The sequence below is a fragment of the Staurois parvus genome, unplaced genomic scaffold (assembly GCF_062004578.1).
Source record: "Staurois parvus isolate SC_StPar_1 unplaced genomic scaffold, SC_StPar_1.0 ptg000147l, whole genome shotgun sequence".
Lineage (NCBI taxonomy): Eukaryota > Metazoa > Chordata > Amphibia > Anura > Ranidae > Staurois > Staurois parvus.
Genome location: NW_028317943.1, coordinates 3,864,468 through 3,882,221, shown reverse-complemented (window position 1 = coordinate 3,882,221; position 17,754 = coordinate 3,864,468). Strand labels below are relative to the sequence as shown.

At 44.9% G+C, this 17,754-nt stretch overlaps 1 protein-coding gene across 6 annotated transcripts in view; it reads right to left on the bottom strand.

Annotated features, from left to right (window-relative positions):
• CNTN1 (contactin 1) overlaps positions 1 to 9,008 on the bottom strand; it is a 280,313-nt gene extending 271,305 nt beyond the window's left edge. For 4 of the 6 annotated variants that reach the window (XM_089673988.1, XM_089673989.1, XM_089673986.1 and 1 more), the window contains exon 1: positions 8,879 to 9,008. The gene's annotated coding sequence lies outside the window, so the exon portion shown is untranslated. The remainder of the gene's footprint in view (positions 1 to 8,878) is intronic. The other 2 variants (XM_089673990.1, XM_089673991.1) reach the window with 2 other exon arrangements.
• Positions 9,009 to 17,754: the final 8,746 nt, after the last annotated feature.

Below are 17,754 nucleotides of genomic sequence, written 5' to 3'. Positions count from 1 at the left end.
TCCAAGTGAGGGAGGATGAGCTTTGCTGATTACGGATCTATAGATCTGGCTACTGTTTCTGCTTAGAGAGCTACAGCCCTTTTTTAAAGCATGCTGTCAGGAAATAGGCTTTTGTACTCAGGCTGCGGGTGCTTTCTAAAGAAATCACTTTGTAAGACTTAAACACACTGGGGTTGATTTACTAAAACAGGAGAGTGCAAAATCTGGTGCAGCTCTGCAGAGAAACCAATCAGCTTCCAGGTTTTTTTTTCCAACAGTTAATTGAACAAGCTGAAGTTAGAAGATGATTGGCTACCATGCACAGCAGCACCAGATTTTAGTAAATCAACCCCATTTTGTTTTGATGTACCTGGAATGTAGTTAGATCAGTTGGGCTTCCCATGGCAACTAATCAGGTTTTTATCAACCATACATCAGCTATTATTTTCTAGTGCAGGGGTCAGCAACCCCAGTCGATCGCAGTCTACCTCTCAACCACGGGCAGGTGACAGGTAGACAGCGAACAGGTACCTGCGCTGCCAGCCCCCGCCTTTTAGTTGCTGGTCCCTCTTCCCACTTTCCCCAGCCTCCCCCGCTGCTGCTGTCATCCTCAGTGCACAGCGGGGTGCAGCTCAGGGCGGAGGGCGGGAGGAGGAGCTATCCAAATGAACTTTTCATATTAACCCGCAGGTGATTGGTTGCTAGGTCCCAAAATCCCAATCCCCAGCCACTTGCTGGGAGTTCAGATTTTTAAAATACCTGCCTTATGACGATCCCCTTTATTATCCTCCTGGAGCAGCTGAAAGCTAGCGTCTCCTCCTCGCCCTCCCACCAGCATACAGCTGCTGCAGGAGGAAAGTCCAGGGGATCGGATCTAGTAAATGCCTCCCTTGCTGCCCCTCCCATCCTTGTTCCTCCTTTTTTCTGCTGCCTGCCCCCTCCCCAAGTGGTCCCCTTTCAACAGGGATCCTAAAAAAATTGTGAAAAATAATGAAAAATAAAATTGTAAAAAATAAAAACTGCTAACACCATCCTCTGCCCTACTGACACCAATCTCTGCTCTACTGACACCATCCTCTGCCCTATTGACACAAACCTCCGCCCTACTGACACCAACCTCTGCCCTACTAACACCAGCCTCCGCCCTACTGACACCAACCTCCGCCCTACTGACACTTTGCACTACTCTACTGACTAACACTGTCCACTGCTCTACTGATACCATCCACTGCTCTACTGATACCATACCCTGCTCTACTGTCTGACAAAAACCTCTGCCCTACTAATACTGTTCACTATCCTACTGACTGACACTGTCCATTCTTAAGGTAGGCTAAGTTTGTATTTTTACAAACATTTGACATTTGTTTTATTATATTGTTCTACATTTTCCTTACTATTTAGTTAGGCCTTGCTAGTTAATTTCTTTTTTTTTTTTTAAATGGCGTTGAACCCCGGTGATCTTTGATCTCATTCATATTATTCAGGTAGATCTCCACCTCTAAAAGGTTCCCTTTGTTCTAGTGGACTGCAGAAAACATCTCCATGTATCCTTATCTTCAGTGTTCATAAATCAGCTACATTATAACTACCGTATTTTTCGCTCCATAAGACGCACTCTTTTCCCCCAAAAAAAGGGGGGAAATGTCAGTGCGTCTTATGGAGCGAATATAAAACGGCTGGTCCGGTATTTCTGCCGCCACCATGTCAGAATACCGGGCCGGCCGCTCAGCTGTTCTCTCCTGCAGGGCCTTACCTGTTCCTCGCTCCAGCGCTGTACAGTCTTCCTGCGCTGGCTTCTGTGGCAGCCGGGTGCCCACTGCGCATGCGCTGCGCTTTGTGAATGGTCAGGTGTCTTCTAGGACAGGTCCCAGAAGGCGCCGGGCCATTCACAAAGTGCAGCGCTTCTCGCGCATGCGCAGTAGGCACCCGGCTGTCACAGAAGCCGGCGCGGGAAGAAGAGGGAAGGACAACTCAGAGAAAGTGGGAGCGGGTACCTGTCAAATTCAGGTACCCGCTCCCCCTCCCTCCCCAAAAGTCAGCAGTCTCTGGTCATCTCCTTTACTGTCTGCAGTCTCTGATCATCCCCTGCACTGTCTGCAGTCCCTGTTCATCTGTACTGTGTCCCTGGTATTTTCCCTGTACTATGTGCGCAGTCTCTGCTCATCTCGTGTACTGTGTCCGCAGTCTCTGGTCATCTACTGTACTATGTCCGCAGTCTCTGGTCATCTCCTGTACTATGTCTGCAGTCTCTGGTTATCTCCTGTACTATGTCCGCAGTCTCTGGTCATCTCCTGTACTATGTCCGCAGTCTCTGCTCATCTACTGTACTATGTCCGCAGTCTCTGGTTATCTCCTGTACTGTGTCCGCAGTCTCTGGTCATCTCCTGTACTGTGTCCGCAGTCTCTGCTCATCTCCTGTACTGTGTCCGCAGTCTCTGCTCATCTCCTGTACTGTGTCCGCAGTCTCTGCTCATCTCCTGTACTGTGTCCGCAGTCTCTGCTCATCTCCTGTACTGTGTCCGCAGTCTCTGCTCATCTCCTGTACTGTGTCCGCAGTCTCTGCTCATCCCCTGTACTATGTCCACAGTCTCTGGTCATCTCCTGTACTGTGTCCGCAGTCTCTGGTCATCTCCTGTACTGTGTCTGCAGTCTCTGGTCATCTCCTGTACTATGTCTGCAGTCTCTGGTTATCTCCTGTACTATGTCCGCAGTCTCTGGTTATCTCCTGTACTATGTCCGCAGTCTCTGGTTATCTCCTGTACTATGTCCGCAGTCTCTGGTCATCTCCTGTACTATGTCTGCAGTCTCTGGTCATTCCCTGTAGTATGTCTGCAGTCTCTGGTCATCTGCTGTACTGTGTCCGCAGTCTCTGGTCATCTCCTGTACTGTGTCCGCAGTCTCTGGTCATCTCCTGTACTACGTCCGCAGTCTCTGGTCATCTCCTGTACTACGTCCGCAGTCTCTGGTCATCTCCTGTACTATGTCTGCAGTCTCTAGTCATCTCCTGTACTATGTCCGCAGTCTCTGGTCATCTCCTGTACTGTGTCCGCAGTCTCTGGTCATTTCCAGTACAATGTCTGCAGTCCATTGGTTCAGAATATTTTTTTTTCTTGTTTTTTGCCTCTAAAACCTAGGTGTGTCTTATGGTCAGGTGCGTCTTATGGAGCGAAAAATACGGTATATTTTGCATATTGCAAAATGTTACTTTCACATCCTTAAAGCGGAGCCCAAAAAGGAGAAGCTCCGCTTTAAGCCTTTGTCCCCAGCTCCCCATTAAGGACTGGCACCTTTGGGGAGCCTAGGCAATTGGAAGCGGAAGTTGTCCTCCCCCCCTCCCTCCCTGTAGTCTTCTGTTACACGTGACAGGTCCCAGAAGACTACGGGGCCATTCACAAAGTGCAGCGGTTCACCCCGTCCCCTTGTGACATCATGACAGTATTTATAATTGTCATCGCAGCGCAGCTGTCAGATGGCGGGAGCCAGCATCGTGAGCGGAGCGTTTTTTTTTCTTTTTTGGGGTAGCGGCAGCGGCAGGCATCATGATTGACATTGGATCTACGTCGGGGGACATTTTTTCTTTTCTTATTTTTAATAAAGGACTCGTCAAAGACTGTCTCCTGTCTTTTTTAGACTACACTTTTTTTTTTTAATTAGCAGCGGTACCATGTACCGCATACTCATTCACATGGGGGGGGCGGGATTTGGATTCCGATAAGCCCCCTGCCTGCAGATGAGGGGGCTAGATAAAACTGGAGGGGAGTCAGGGTATAAAACACAGTTCGAAGAAGAGGCATACTAAGTAAGTGTTCACATGAGCAGCTGAAATTGCAAAAAAGGGTTTAACATCACTTTACATTTTTAATGTTTATGGAATTTTGAGGGTTTCTGGACAAACGAGAAGACACTGAGGTCATGTATGTTAGTGTTTTTGTTCTGAGGGCTTTTGGGCAAAACTAAAAGCCACATAGTTCACAAAGCTACACAGTTCAAGTACATTAGTGTTTAAGTTTTAAGGATTTTTGGACAAAACAGGAAGTTACACAATTCAAGTATTGTATTCTATCCAAGATCAGTGAAATGGAAAACAGCATATGTAAGACTTGTTTGTGAAATTTTGGAGCATTTTGCAATCATGTGTTATTGATAATGACATTAGACAGTACTAGAAAAACAAATCCAGGAAAAGAGTGCAATATATTTCTTTTTAATGGTGCCAATATCCTTAAAGTGATATTCAACCCTTAGTTTTAAAGCAATTTCAGAAGCTGATTTATTCATTTATTCAGTATGCAGCTTCTTTATCTTTAATCCTTTCCTATGTTTTAGTTTAGAGCCTAAGGCTGGCCAAAGATGGATACTTTTTTTTTTCTGTTCAACCAGCAGACTGAACAAAAAAAAAAAGGTGAACAGATTCCTCCATCCACACAGGAGAGGTAGATTTAGGAGTCTTCCCCACTAAGACATTGTATTCTGACAGCAGGGACTCTCCGCTTTCAGAACACACAGACCTGCACCTAGGCTTAGTTACGGGCACGGATTGTGAAAAAATTTCCAAGAAGCCCATCCGAAAGATGTTGATCGTTAGAACGACTTTTGTTGAATGGAAACAGACACACATAGATCAAAATTCAGCCATTTGCTGCTGAACTGGCCAAATTTTGATCCAACGATGGACAGCTTAAATTGATATTAAAGGCAATGTTTTTTTTTTAAATAACAAACATGTTATACTTACCTGCTCTGTGTAGTGGTTTTGCACACAGCAGCCCAGATCCTCCTCTTCTTGGGTCCCCTGCTGGCGCTCCTGGCCTCTCGCTCCTGCCAAGTGCCCCCAAAGCAAGCAGCTTGCTATGGGGGCACCCGAGCAGGCTAGTTCCAGAGCTGCAGTCTGTGTCTATTCACACACAGAGTCACCGCTTGGCCCTGCCCCTCCTCTCTCCTCACTGGCAGCTTATGAGGCAGGAGAGTCCCTGGAGAGCCAAGGTTCTCGTGCACATCGCTGGATTGTGATGGGACTCAGGTAAGTATTAGGGGGGCACTGCTGCACTCAGAAAGTTTTTCACCTTCATGCATATAATGTATGAAGGTAAAAAACTTGGAGCCTTTACAACCACTTTAAGTCTGTGATTCCTTTCACTTTACATAGTTTTGTGATGTCATCAACCCACATCTTCATCTCAGCCAATCAAAGGAAGCTTTGTATTCTTTGATAAAAATACAAGGCTTCTTCTGAATAGCTGGGAATCAAACAGCCCAACTCAATTTTTGTTCTGGCAGCAGACAGGATATGGCCCATAATGCTGCTGAAGCAAAGTACTGCAAAATGTATGTAGCTGATGCTACTACTGTATGATACACCACTGACAGAGGCAGAATAACTTAGTTATGCAAATGGTTTGTTTAGGCCACCTTGGCTCAAGTGAACTACTTAAAGTGAAAGAAAACATGGACATAGGCTTTAAACTGCTGCCATGACTTCTACTCTAGGTTTCCTTTTTCAGGGTGGCTCCCTTCTTTTACAGTACCCTATGGAGCCACCCTTGTATGCAGGGACTAAAATCGTGTCTCCCTAAACTGTGTGCATCAATAGAAAAACACAGCCCCACAGTCTATGCTAACCTGGTGCCAGACTGCACTGTCCACAGATAAATCTTTCCTGTGAAACTAGGAGTTCACTGAGAGGGCAGAAACCAGCAGCTCTGGAAGACATAAACTGCAAGTGCTGGGGTAAAAATTATAATAAATAGTTTACTGTTTGTATTGAAATGTTTATTTTTTGTTGTGTTAAGTTTAAAAAAAAAGGTATTACTTTCATTTACAATACTGTATATTGTAACATTTATAGTGTCAATGGATCCAGGGGCGGGCTGACAACTCATGGGGCCCCTGGGCAATAGGGGATCATAGGGCCCCTGTGTCCTCGCCCACAATTAAACCACACCCAAAAAATCCTATGAAAAGGTACCAGGGGCATCTCATGGGGCCCCCTACTGACCTAGGGCCCTCGGGCAGTGCCCGAGTTCCCAAATGGTCAGTCCGCCCCTGAATGGATCCCAAGTATAGTGTTGAGCTGAATGAACCTAAGTTCAACTCAAACATTGACCGTTTGTGTGTTCTCTGAACACACAAATGAAAAGGGCATTCGGCAGGCTATTTGCCCACCACGCCCCACAATGCACTGCGCCCTGACAGTGCATTGTGATTAGTCAAAGCAATACACCTGACCACAGGTCAGGTGCAATGCTTTGGCCAATCACAGCACAGGATGATGTCACAAAGGGGGTGGGGTTCACCCTGTCCCCTTGTGACATCATGACAGTATTTAAGATCTGTCATCGTGGCACAGCTGTCAGATGGCAGGAGCCAGCATCGTGAGCGGAGCAATTTTATTTTTCTTTTTTTGAGTAGCGGCGGAGGCAGACATCGTGATTGACATTGGATCTACTTCACAGGATATTTTTTTTATTTTTATTTTTAATAAAGGACTTGTAAAAGACTGTCTCCTGTCTTTCATTCACATGGGGGGTGGGATCTGGGGGCCCCCTTGTTAAAGGGGGCTTCCAGATTACGATAAGCCCCCTGCCCGCAGACCCCCACAATTGCTGCCTAGGGTTGTGGGGAGAAGCCTTTGTCCCCATCAACATGGGGACAAGGTGCTTAGGGGGGAGGGAGCCCTCATGCCCCAAAGGATCCCCCCATGTTGAGGGCATGTGACCTGGTATGCTTCAGGAGGGGGGGGTGCTTGCCCGTGCCCCAACCTTTCCAGACCTTTCCTGACCTGTTGGGCTGCATACAATCCATTGACATCTGTTTTTCGTCCATACTGGATTTTTTTGTGGAAGAAAAATAGGGTTTTCTTCCGCTCCAAAAAACGGATGTTAACTGATATTGACATTAACGGATGTAATCAGATGTTCATCCGTTTACACCCGCAAGTCCATGGAAATACATGGGGGTCTGTTTTTCATCTGTAAATGGACAGATGAAAAACAGACATATGGAACGCCTGTGGGCGCTTGCTCATCCCACCCCTTCCTTAACCTTCATGCTCAAATAAGGGTCTGATATGGATTTTGGGGGGGACCCCCACACCATTTCTTTTTTTAAATTTTGGCATGGGGTTTCCCCTCAAAATCCATACCAGACCCAAGGGGCTTGGTATGGATGGGAGGGGGGGGAGACCCCACATCGGTTTTTTAAAAAAAAAAATAAATTGTTGGGCAATGCTGACAATTCTTTTTACATTCAGCAGTCAGCGGGGTTCCATGCTGACAGCTGAAACATGCATGAAGGTTTCACTACTAAAATTCTGCATGACTTAATAATATAACTCGTGGTATTTTAGTAACTGAGCGCTATCTTACCACATACTCAGATGCAGTAAAATGCCGCTCAGTAAATTGTTCGTGTTCAAAGTTTGCAGTTGAACATTCTGCAGGTTCAAATGTTCGACCATCACTACCCAAATATTACTACCATATACCTTACTGTAATAGTTCTATGTAAAATAATGTATGTACCTGGCTTTATGCCTGAATGTCATTTTTTTTTTTATGTACCGTGAAAATAAACATCAATGTGAAAAAAATGTGCACAGTGCTCTGGGTGTTACCAGTGCTATAGATCTATTACCACCCCTGACAATATAGGGCTAATGTGGTAATAGTAACAACTGTTCCCCCGTAGAATCTTTTATCTCGCCAGCAGATGTTACTGCAACCACTGGGAATTACAGATCACGACAGCGCAGACATCCACATACATTGCTTACTATCATGTTACATATACAGAAGGCAGAGAAATCATCTCAATGGCCCCAATAATGGAGCAGATGCAGGGGAAGACACAGACCCCATAGAAAAGTCTCACACAGCATAATGTGTCAGTGTTGGCTCCCTGTACATGCACAATCAGTATATTGGCTCCCAGTATATCCAGCACAATCTGCACCATTGACTATACTGTATACTGATAATTACACAGGGCTGTGAAATCTGCATGAAAAGGATGACAATAGGAGATCTATACATCTGGAGCGCATCCATAGCCTGATCCCAGCAAATATTATGGGTAGAGAAACATCTCCTCCAAATTTCTATTTGTTATTAATACAGAATGGAAATGATGTGGAGGATTTTAAGACCCCTGTGGTCAGATGAGCCCCTGGGCAGAGAATTAATCTTCTTAGAGGAGAGGCAGCAATGATTAGTTTGGTGTTGACTGATCCCCAGAATTCAGTTCCACATCAATCATGGTGACTCCTGCACTGGGAGGACTAGGTGGTCCCAGTAATAATAAATTACAAGCATTGCTATTTAAAGTGGTCTTATGGAGGACTGATCTGAATAGGTGTGCAGTGGGGGGAGTAGGAGTTACATTTGATTGGTCAGTATTCACATAGATGTAAAAAAAAAAAAAAAAAAAAAGCAGATCTCAGTTATGATCCTCATTTCTGATGTCAAATCTGACAGCTGTCAAGGGATGCCTGGAGCCATCTGAGCTTTAAGAAATGATCATCCAGCCCTATAAATGATGCCATGATCATTATTAGGGAGAAGATCTCCAGAAGCAAACCTTTTTTTTTTCTATACCATAGGAAGGAGCAGAGCTGACATGGGAGCCATGGTCACAAGGTGCGCATTAAAATGCTGGTCACAGCCATCAGCTCAGACCTGGCAGATGAAGCGGAGAGCTGCACTCCTCTACACAGGGCACAGCCAGCACTCATCTGCTCCATCACACACACCCGATCACAGAGAGTCTCAGCCATAATGCTGCTGATCTGCCCTTGGAGATAGGAAGGGTGCCCCCCACCCCGATCCCCATCATCATCATCAACATAGGTGTGACATGACTTGCACATCGGAAGATGCTCCCATTATAAAAAATCTCCTACCTTCCTGATGCAGCACTGGACTGTCACTTGAGCTCGGAACACCTGGGAACCCCCTCCCCCTGATCCGCTCCGCTTTGCCTGCAGTCCCAGCCCGGCCAGCCCTCTCTGCAGCTCGCCTCCCTCCCCGCGCCGTGATTGGCGCTGCTGAGGCTCAGCGCACGGCTGACAGCTGACAGCGCCGCCGCTGATTGGCTGAGGGTGATGTCATTCCAAGCCTGGCTGGTAAAGGATGCTCCTGTGCTCTGGCAGCTGCAGTGTGTCCGCAGTCTGGGCGCTCATGGACGACTTCATTGGGGCCCCACGGCGGTCACTGGGGCAGGGAACTAGACTCATTATTCAGGGTCCACAGGGGGAAATACAGGGGGCATTGAGGAGGGACAAGACCTGGGACTGCTAGGGGGGGAGTTTTGACTTTATAATGTTACCAGGGAATGAATATTGGGGGCTGGAGGTGCACAGGAGGAGTAGGGGGTTCCCTGGGCACATGAGATGTGGGGGTTGGTGTACTAAAGGCAAATAGGCTGTTCACATTGCAAGGGAATTTTCCCCAGAGCTTAACCCCTGGGCGCCTGCGCCTCCTGGCTCTTTAAGGGTTCCAGAAGCCGGGAGGCGAGGCAGGTTTTTAGGGTCCTGTGACCACCGTGATTTGCTGTTGCGGCGGTCACATGATTGCGAAAGGTCCCAATCGAAAGAGGAGATCAGGACCTTTCCGTGAGTACCGAATGTGTGTGCTGGGTGCGCGCTCTCAGCACATATGGTTTTTTTTAATAGAACGCAAATGTGCGGCCACTTGGCATCTAGGCCCAGATGCTAGGAGGCCGCACATTTCCGTTCGGCCTGCACCAAGAGGTTAATGGCGGAGAAATTGCACTTTGCATACAGTAGCCAATCACAAGCAAGGAAATACAACAAACAGCATTTGTGGTTGCACATGATTGGGTGATGGAACTCACTTTGCTAAGCTTTGGGTGAAATTCCCTTGCAGAGTGCAACTTCCCTTGCTAAATGAACAGTCTATTTGCCTTTGGTAAACAGCCCCACTGTTAGCCTAGGTTCGCGCTGATGCGGTACAGAATTTGCAACGGTTTCTGTGCAAATTGTGCACCACATCACAATTGCACCCTGTTCATGCGAACCACTGTGGGTGTGTATGTGAAGTTAACACCCCAAAAACGATCCGCAAAACGCGCGCTATGTAGAATCAAAGTCAGGATCAGAGGCGGACTGACCATTTGGAAACTCGGGCACTGCCCGTGGGCCTGGGATCAGTAGGGGCCCCATGAGATGCCCCTGGTACCTTTTTCATAGGTTTTTTTGAGTTTGGGCAAGACCACAGGGGCCCCATGATCCCCTATTGCCCGGGGGCCCCATGAGTTGTCAGTCCGCCCCTGGTCGGGATTGATGTGACCGGGGTGTTATTGCTACCTGTGAAGATTTTTAACGATTTCTTGCAATTTGCAGTGCGATTTCCATTATATTCTATGTATGTGAAATCGCAACAAAACTGCAGAAAAAGTAGTGGAAGAACAACTTTAGAAATCGTGCTGCAGCAAATTGCAAATGTTAAGACACTGACATTCACATTCATTAGAGGCGATATCAATTCCCAAATCGCACCGGTATGACAGAGCATTTAGGCTGGCCATACATGGGTTGATTTTCGAATGACATTTCGTTTGAAAATCAGACCTAAGAATAATCAACCGATTTTCGCTCTGTTAGTAGGGAAATGGCCGATTTCTGTGATGCCTCCCCATTTCGTTTATCGGGCATGCTGGAAAATTCGTGAAAAACGACCAATTTTCTAAATCATTGCTGAAACCATTGAATTACAGAACGAGCGATGTTTGGAATTTGACCCACGTATGGCCTGCTTTAAACTTTGACAATAAATCCTGGAAGCTGGTTGGTTTTTGTGCACAGCTGCACCAGATTTTAGTAAATCAACCCAGTGTCTTTGCAAAGGAACCCTCCTGAGCCCCTTATACTCACCATGTATCTCTGGTCAAAATATAATCTCGTATCATTCTCACATGGTATTTATATTATTTCTAGCCTACTTCTTTTAACCACTTGAACTTTGGAAGATTTTACCCCCTTCATGACCAGGCCACTTTTTGCTATACAGCACTGTGCTGCTTTAACTGGTAGTTGTGCGGTTATGCTATGCTGAACCCAGACAAAATGTATTTTTTTTCACACAAATAGAGCTTTCTTTTTGTGGCATTTGATCGCCACTGGGTTTTTTATTTTTTGTGGTATATATAACTAAAAAAGACTGAAAATTTTGAAAAAAAAAACAATATTCTTTCTGCTATAAAACATATTCAATAAAAAATTTTAAAAATCAAATTTCTTTATAAACATTGGACAAAATGTCCTTAATAAAAAAAAAATTCCAATAAGTGTATATTGATTGGTTTGCTTGAAAATTATAGTGCCTCCAAGCTATGGTATATATACTGGAATTTGTATTTTATTTTATTAGGTGGTGATCAGCAACTTATAATGGGACTGCTATAGTGCGGCAGACAATCTAAGACTAGCTAATGTTGGGGGAAACTGACTGGTTGCCACTGACATTACCAGTGACATTAATACAGTGGTCAGGGATGATATTACACACTGTCACTAATGACACTGGCTGGAAAGGGGGTAACATCTATTGAGACCAAGGGGTTAAATGTGAGCCTAACTATGTGTAATGTGTGCTGCTTTTACTAAGAGCGCTCTACGTTTCTCATCTCTGCTTTGCAGGGATGAGAAATACAGAAATTGTTCCCTCTGTACAGAGCTCTGTGTTTATTGTCAACACAGAGCTCTGGGCTGTGATTGTACACTGATGATCAGCAGGACCTGGCCATTAATTATTGGCCAGGACTTGCTGACAGGCTTCCGTTGTGTGCCAGGGGGCACATGAGAATGGGAACATTGCTTTGCCTACAGCAGCTGCTCATCTGCATACATTGCGGGCAGGCAGTTACTAAGTGGTTAATTTGAATGATCTTGACGTTTGTAACCTTCCTTTGTGAAGATCTCCACACATTTACTTTCTAGAATTCTGTGACATGTATTGCTGTGTCACACATTTCACAGAGCCCGCCTTCTAAACTCCAGAGGTGCTGAGAGGAGGAGTTCCAGGAGGCATAGTCAGTACCACTCTGGTTCCAAGCAAGAGGGCTTGGCACTCCACATGCAGCCTGCAGGCTGTTGGAAACCATAAGGGCAGTAGAGCGGCAGTGACAACCATAATGCTGTCTGTGCCTGGGTTCACATATATGTGGTGCGGTATATTGCATGTGATTCGCACAGGAACCGCACCACATTCCTGTGCAAATCACATGCGATTTGTGTGCGGTGCGATTGGAGCCGTACATTTTGTATGGCTCTAATCACACCGCACCCACACCAAAAAGGTACAGGACACCAAAAAGGTCCACCCTAGAATTGGATTGCATGGGTATTAACACCTATGCGATCTGATTTTGCACATCGCACCACATTTTGCGGACCGCTTTCAGAGTGTTGTTAAAATACACACCTGCAGCAATTCACATGAACGGGTGTGATTCTGATGCGGTGCGGAATTCGCACAGTAAATGCTGCGAATTCTGCACCTAATCAGTGTGAACCAGGGCTTAGAGAATATGGAAAGACAGCATTCTCCAATGTGGGGAGACATACATTAAATACAGACTCAGATTTGTTCATCTACTTAGAATTATTACACATTGACACATTGTTAATGTAGTCTTGTTCTAGTGACAATATAAGTACTTGGATAGGTGCAATTGATACAATGTACACTTCTATGACATTTGCCACTTAAAACATTTGACAACAATGTATTTTCTGTAGGCTTTGTTTTGATAGACAGTATACTGCCATGCATCTGTGAAATATTTGACTGGGTTCACATTTATGCATTTTCTAGCGCATTTCCTGAAGCGGAGAAGAGTACTGCAATCCATCTAACATTATTTCCTATAGGTCCTGCTCACATCCATGCAGTTTTCTGCAGGCTATGTTTTTTTTTTTTTACAAGTTTTTGGCTCCATAGACTTCAATCGAAGGGAATCAAAAACACATGTGCATTGTGTTTTTGGTATGGTTTTGTGTTTAACAACCAATCTCCTCCTTCTACTAAAAATGCATGATGCATGAAAACATAGAAAAATGCACCTTAAAAATGCATGAACTTCACATGCACTGAGGAGAACCTTGCCCTAGCCTAGAGCCATCCACCTAGCTACTTTCATTAGTTTCAGGAGTTCCCGGTGTTAGTTCTGAAGCCCTTATATAATGGCAGCTTTCAGCTTGCGAACCTTATGCTGTGGGTATTGCAGGCCATAGACGGTTCGTTTATCAGCTGATTTTTCATCCGAAAAACGAAACATCGGTCGTTCTGTTGCTACCAATGATTGCAAAAATCGGCCGTTATTCATAAATTTTCCAGCATGACCAATAAAAGAAATGAGGAGGAACCGCGAAAATCGAGCGATGCCATTGCCCCACTAACAGTGCGAAAATCGACTGATTATTCTTTCGGACAAAAAATCGGTCGATAAACGAACTGTCTATGGCCTGCATAAGCTTCAGTGAAGCAGATGCTGAATGTATTGCACTATGCATTCACGTATCTTTGTAGCTCAAGCACCAGTTAACATTAGTGATGGGCCGAACCCCCCCCCCCCCATTCGGTTCACGGTCAAACATTCAAACCTGCCAAGAGATTGACCGCGAACTTTGAACAGGGACAATTTACTGAGCAGTCATGCAGTATTTTAGTAGTCAAACATTCTTTAACCGCTTGCCGCCCTGCCACTGTGTATATACGTGTGCAGGGCGGCAGTGGAGCGCAAAACCACGTTTAAAAACGGGTTCCGCGCTCCCGACACTTTCGCCGGCAGGGGGAGCGCGCGCACGCTCCCGCCGACCCGTGGGTGACACTATTTGATCCAGGAGGGATCAATCATTAGATTTCAGCCAGTGATTTCTGGCTGAAATCACATGATCGGTCCCTGTCCTATCCTGTCCTGTGTTGACATACACAGGGCAGGATATGATGTCATTCTTCTCTGCCTGGACACATTCCGTTCCAGACAGAGAAGAAGACATCCAAAAAGTGAGTACACAAGCACTACACTACAGTTAGAACACTCTAGGACACATTTAACCCCCTGATCGCCCCCCCCCTCCAGTTAACCCTTCACTGCCCTGTCACCAGTGTTACTGATCAGTGAAGCGATTTTTACTGATCAGTGTCGCTGGCGACTTCCGATAGAGTTAGCGCCCCTCCCAGATAGCGCCAGATTGCCCGCCAGTACACCAGTAATCCCGTTTAACCCCTTGATCGCCCCCCCCCCCTCCAGTTAACCCCTTCACTGCCCTGTCACCCAGTGTCACTGATCAGTGAACCAATTTTTACTGATCACTGTATCAGTGTCGCTGGCGACTTCCGATAGAGTTAGCGCCCCTCCCAGATAGCGCCAGTTTGCCCGCCAGTACACCAGTAATCCCGTTTAACCCCTTGATCGCCCCCCCCCCTCCAGTTAACCCCTTCACTGCCCTGTCACCCAGTGTCACGGATCAGTGAACCAATTTTTACAGATCACTGTATCAGTGTCGCTGGCGACTTCCGATAGAGTTAGCGCCCCTCCCAGATAGCGCCAGATTGCCCGCCAGTACACCAGTAATCCCGTTTAACCCCTTGATCGCCCCCCCCCCTCCAGTTAAACCCTTCACTGCCTGTCACCCAGTGTCACTGATCAGTGAACCAATTTTTACTGATCACTGTATCAGTGTCGCTGGCGACTTCCGATAGAGTTAGCGCCCCTCCCAGATAGCGCCAGATTGCCCGCCAGTACACCAGTAATCCCGTTTAACCCCTTGATCGCCCCCCCCCAGTTAACCCCTGCACTGCCCTGTCACCAGTGTCACTGATCAGTGAACCAATTTTTACTGATCACTGTATCAGTGTCGCTGGCGACTTCCGATAGAGTTAGCGCCCCTCCCAGATAGCGCCAGTTTGCCCGCCAGTACCCCAGTAATCCCATTTAATCCCTTGATCGCCCCCCCCCAGTTAACCCCTGCACTGCCCTGTCACCAGTGTCACTGATCAGTGAACCAATTTTTACTGATCACTGTATCAGTGTCGCTGGCGACTTCCGATAGTGTTAGCGCCCCTCCCAGATAGCGCCAGATTGCTCGCTAGTACACCAGTAATCCCATTTAACCCCTTAATCTCCCCCCCCCCAGTTAACCCATTCACTGCCCTGTCACCAGTGTCACTGATCAGTGAACCAATTTTTACTGATCACTGTATCAGTGTCGCTGGCGACTTCCGATAGAGTTAGCGCCCCTCCCAGATAGCGCCAGTTTGCCCGCTAGTGCACCAGAAATCCCATTTAACCCCTTGATTGCCCCCCCCAGTTAACCCCTTCACTGCCCTGTCACCAGTGTCATTGATTACAGTGAACAGATTTTTACTGATCACTGTATTAGTGTCACTGGTGACTTCCGATAGTGTTAGCGCCCCTCCTAGATAGCGCCAGTTTGCCCGCTAATGCACAGGATTTTTTTTACCAAAAACATGTAGCAGAATACATTTTGGCTTAAATTTATGACTAACTTTGAGTTTACGATATATTTTTTATAGCTGAAAGTAGAAAATATTGTTTTTTTTCAACATTTTTGTGTTTTTTTTGTTTATAGCGCAAAAAATAAAAAGCGCACAGGTGATCAAATACCACCAAAAGAAAGCTCTATTTGTGTGAAAAAAAGGACGTAATTTTCGTTTGGGTGCAGCATTGCATGACCGCGCAATTATCATTTGAGTTAGTGCAGCGCTGTATAGCAAAAAAAGGCATAAATTACAGTATCTATACCATAGTTTGTAGATGCTATAACTTTCACACAAAGCAATCAATATACACTTATTGGGATTTTTTTTACCAAAAACATGTAGCAGAATACATTTTGGCTTAAATTTATGACTAACTTTGAGTTTACGATATATTTTTTATAGCTGAAAGTAGAAAATGTTGTTTTTTTTCAAAATTTTTGTGGTTTTTTTGTTTATAGCGCAAAAAATAAAAAGCGCACAGGTGAACAAATACCACCAAAAGAAAGCTCTATTTGTGTGAAAAAAAGGACATAATTTTCGTTTGGGTGCAGCATTGCATGACCGCGCAATTATCATTTGAGTTAGTGCAGCGCTGTATAGCAAAAAAAGGCATAAATTACAGTATCTATACCATAGTTTGTAGACGCTATAACTTTCACACAAAGCAATCAATATACACTTATTGGGATTTTTTTTACCAAAAACATGTAGCAGAATACATTTTGGCTTAAATTTATGACTAACTTTGAGTTTACGATATATTTTTTATAGCTGAAAGTAGAAAATATTGTTTTTTTTCAAAATTTTCGTGTTTTTTTTGTTTATAGCGCAAAAAATAAAAAGCGCACAGGTGATCAAATACCACCAAAAGAAAGCTCTATTTGTGTGAAAAAAAGGACGTAAATTTTGTTTGGGTATAGCATTGCATGACCGCGCAATTATCATTTGAATTAGTGCAGCGCCAAACAGCAAAAAAAGGCCTGGTCATTAAGGGGGTAAATCCTCTGGGGCTCAAGTGGTTAACACCTTCCCGCCCGGCCTATAGCAGATTGATGGGTGGGTGGGACACTTCTTGTTGTGACTGGGCATCATATGATGTCCTGTCAAAACGAGCCGCTCACACGGCTGCTGGGTCACACAGTGGTGCGATCTGTCACCGGATGTGTCCACGAGCTGGTGCCCGTTGCCAGTGTCATGTGACCACTATGACCAATCACAGCAGATCACATGTCAATTGTATATAATGGATGACTTCCTATCATGCCATCCATTGTATACAATTATGTTGTTAGTTGTGACTGGTCAAGGCAGTCACGTGATACAGACAGGGCCAATCACAGCCCATCTTTATCATGTGATCAGTGTTGCCTAATCTCACAGCTAATCACAACAAAAGACTGAATGAATCAGTTTCATTCAGTAACAATGATTGCAAATATCAATGAAATACATTGGTATTAGCAATCATAAGATGTATGTATATATATATATATATATATATATATATATATATATATATATATATCCTGATCACTTGCCCAAAGTAGTTGAATATTACTATGGTAACATTATATTGCTTTGGTGACAGTGTGCTGAAAAAAAATAGTAAAAAAAAAAAAGTAGTAAAAATTAAAAAAATAATAGAAAAAAATTTGAAAAAAAATACAAATATAATTATTATTATTTTCACCAAAGAAATGTACCAGAATACATTTTGACCTAAATTTATGAAGAGATGTTATTTATTTGCAAAATATTATAACAGAAACGAAGAAAAGTGCTTTTTTATCAAAAGTTTAAGGTGTTTTTTGTTTTTTTAGCAAAAAATAGAAATTATTAAATACCACCATAAGAAAGCTCTATTTGTGTGAAAAAATTATAATAATTACATATGGGTACAGTGTTGCATGACTGCGCAATTGTCATTCAAAGTGCAACAGCGCTGAAAGCTGAAAATTGGCCTGGGTAGGAAGGGGGTAAAAGTGCCCAATATTGCAGTGGTTAACCGCTTTCCTGCCACCCTATAGCAGAAATACTGCTAGGGCTGCACAAAATCACACGCACGCGCGCGCACACACACATATATATGTGTGTGATTTTGCATTTCCGCACCACCATTGGCGGCCTCAGCTGTCAATCCCCCGTCGGTGATTCCCTGCAGGCACCTGGAGATCGCCGAGCATCACTGATGGGGGAGAGACCTATATGTGAACAATACAGATCTCTCCCCTCTCTGCTCCTGCACAAAGCA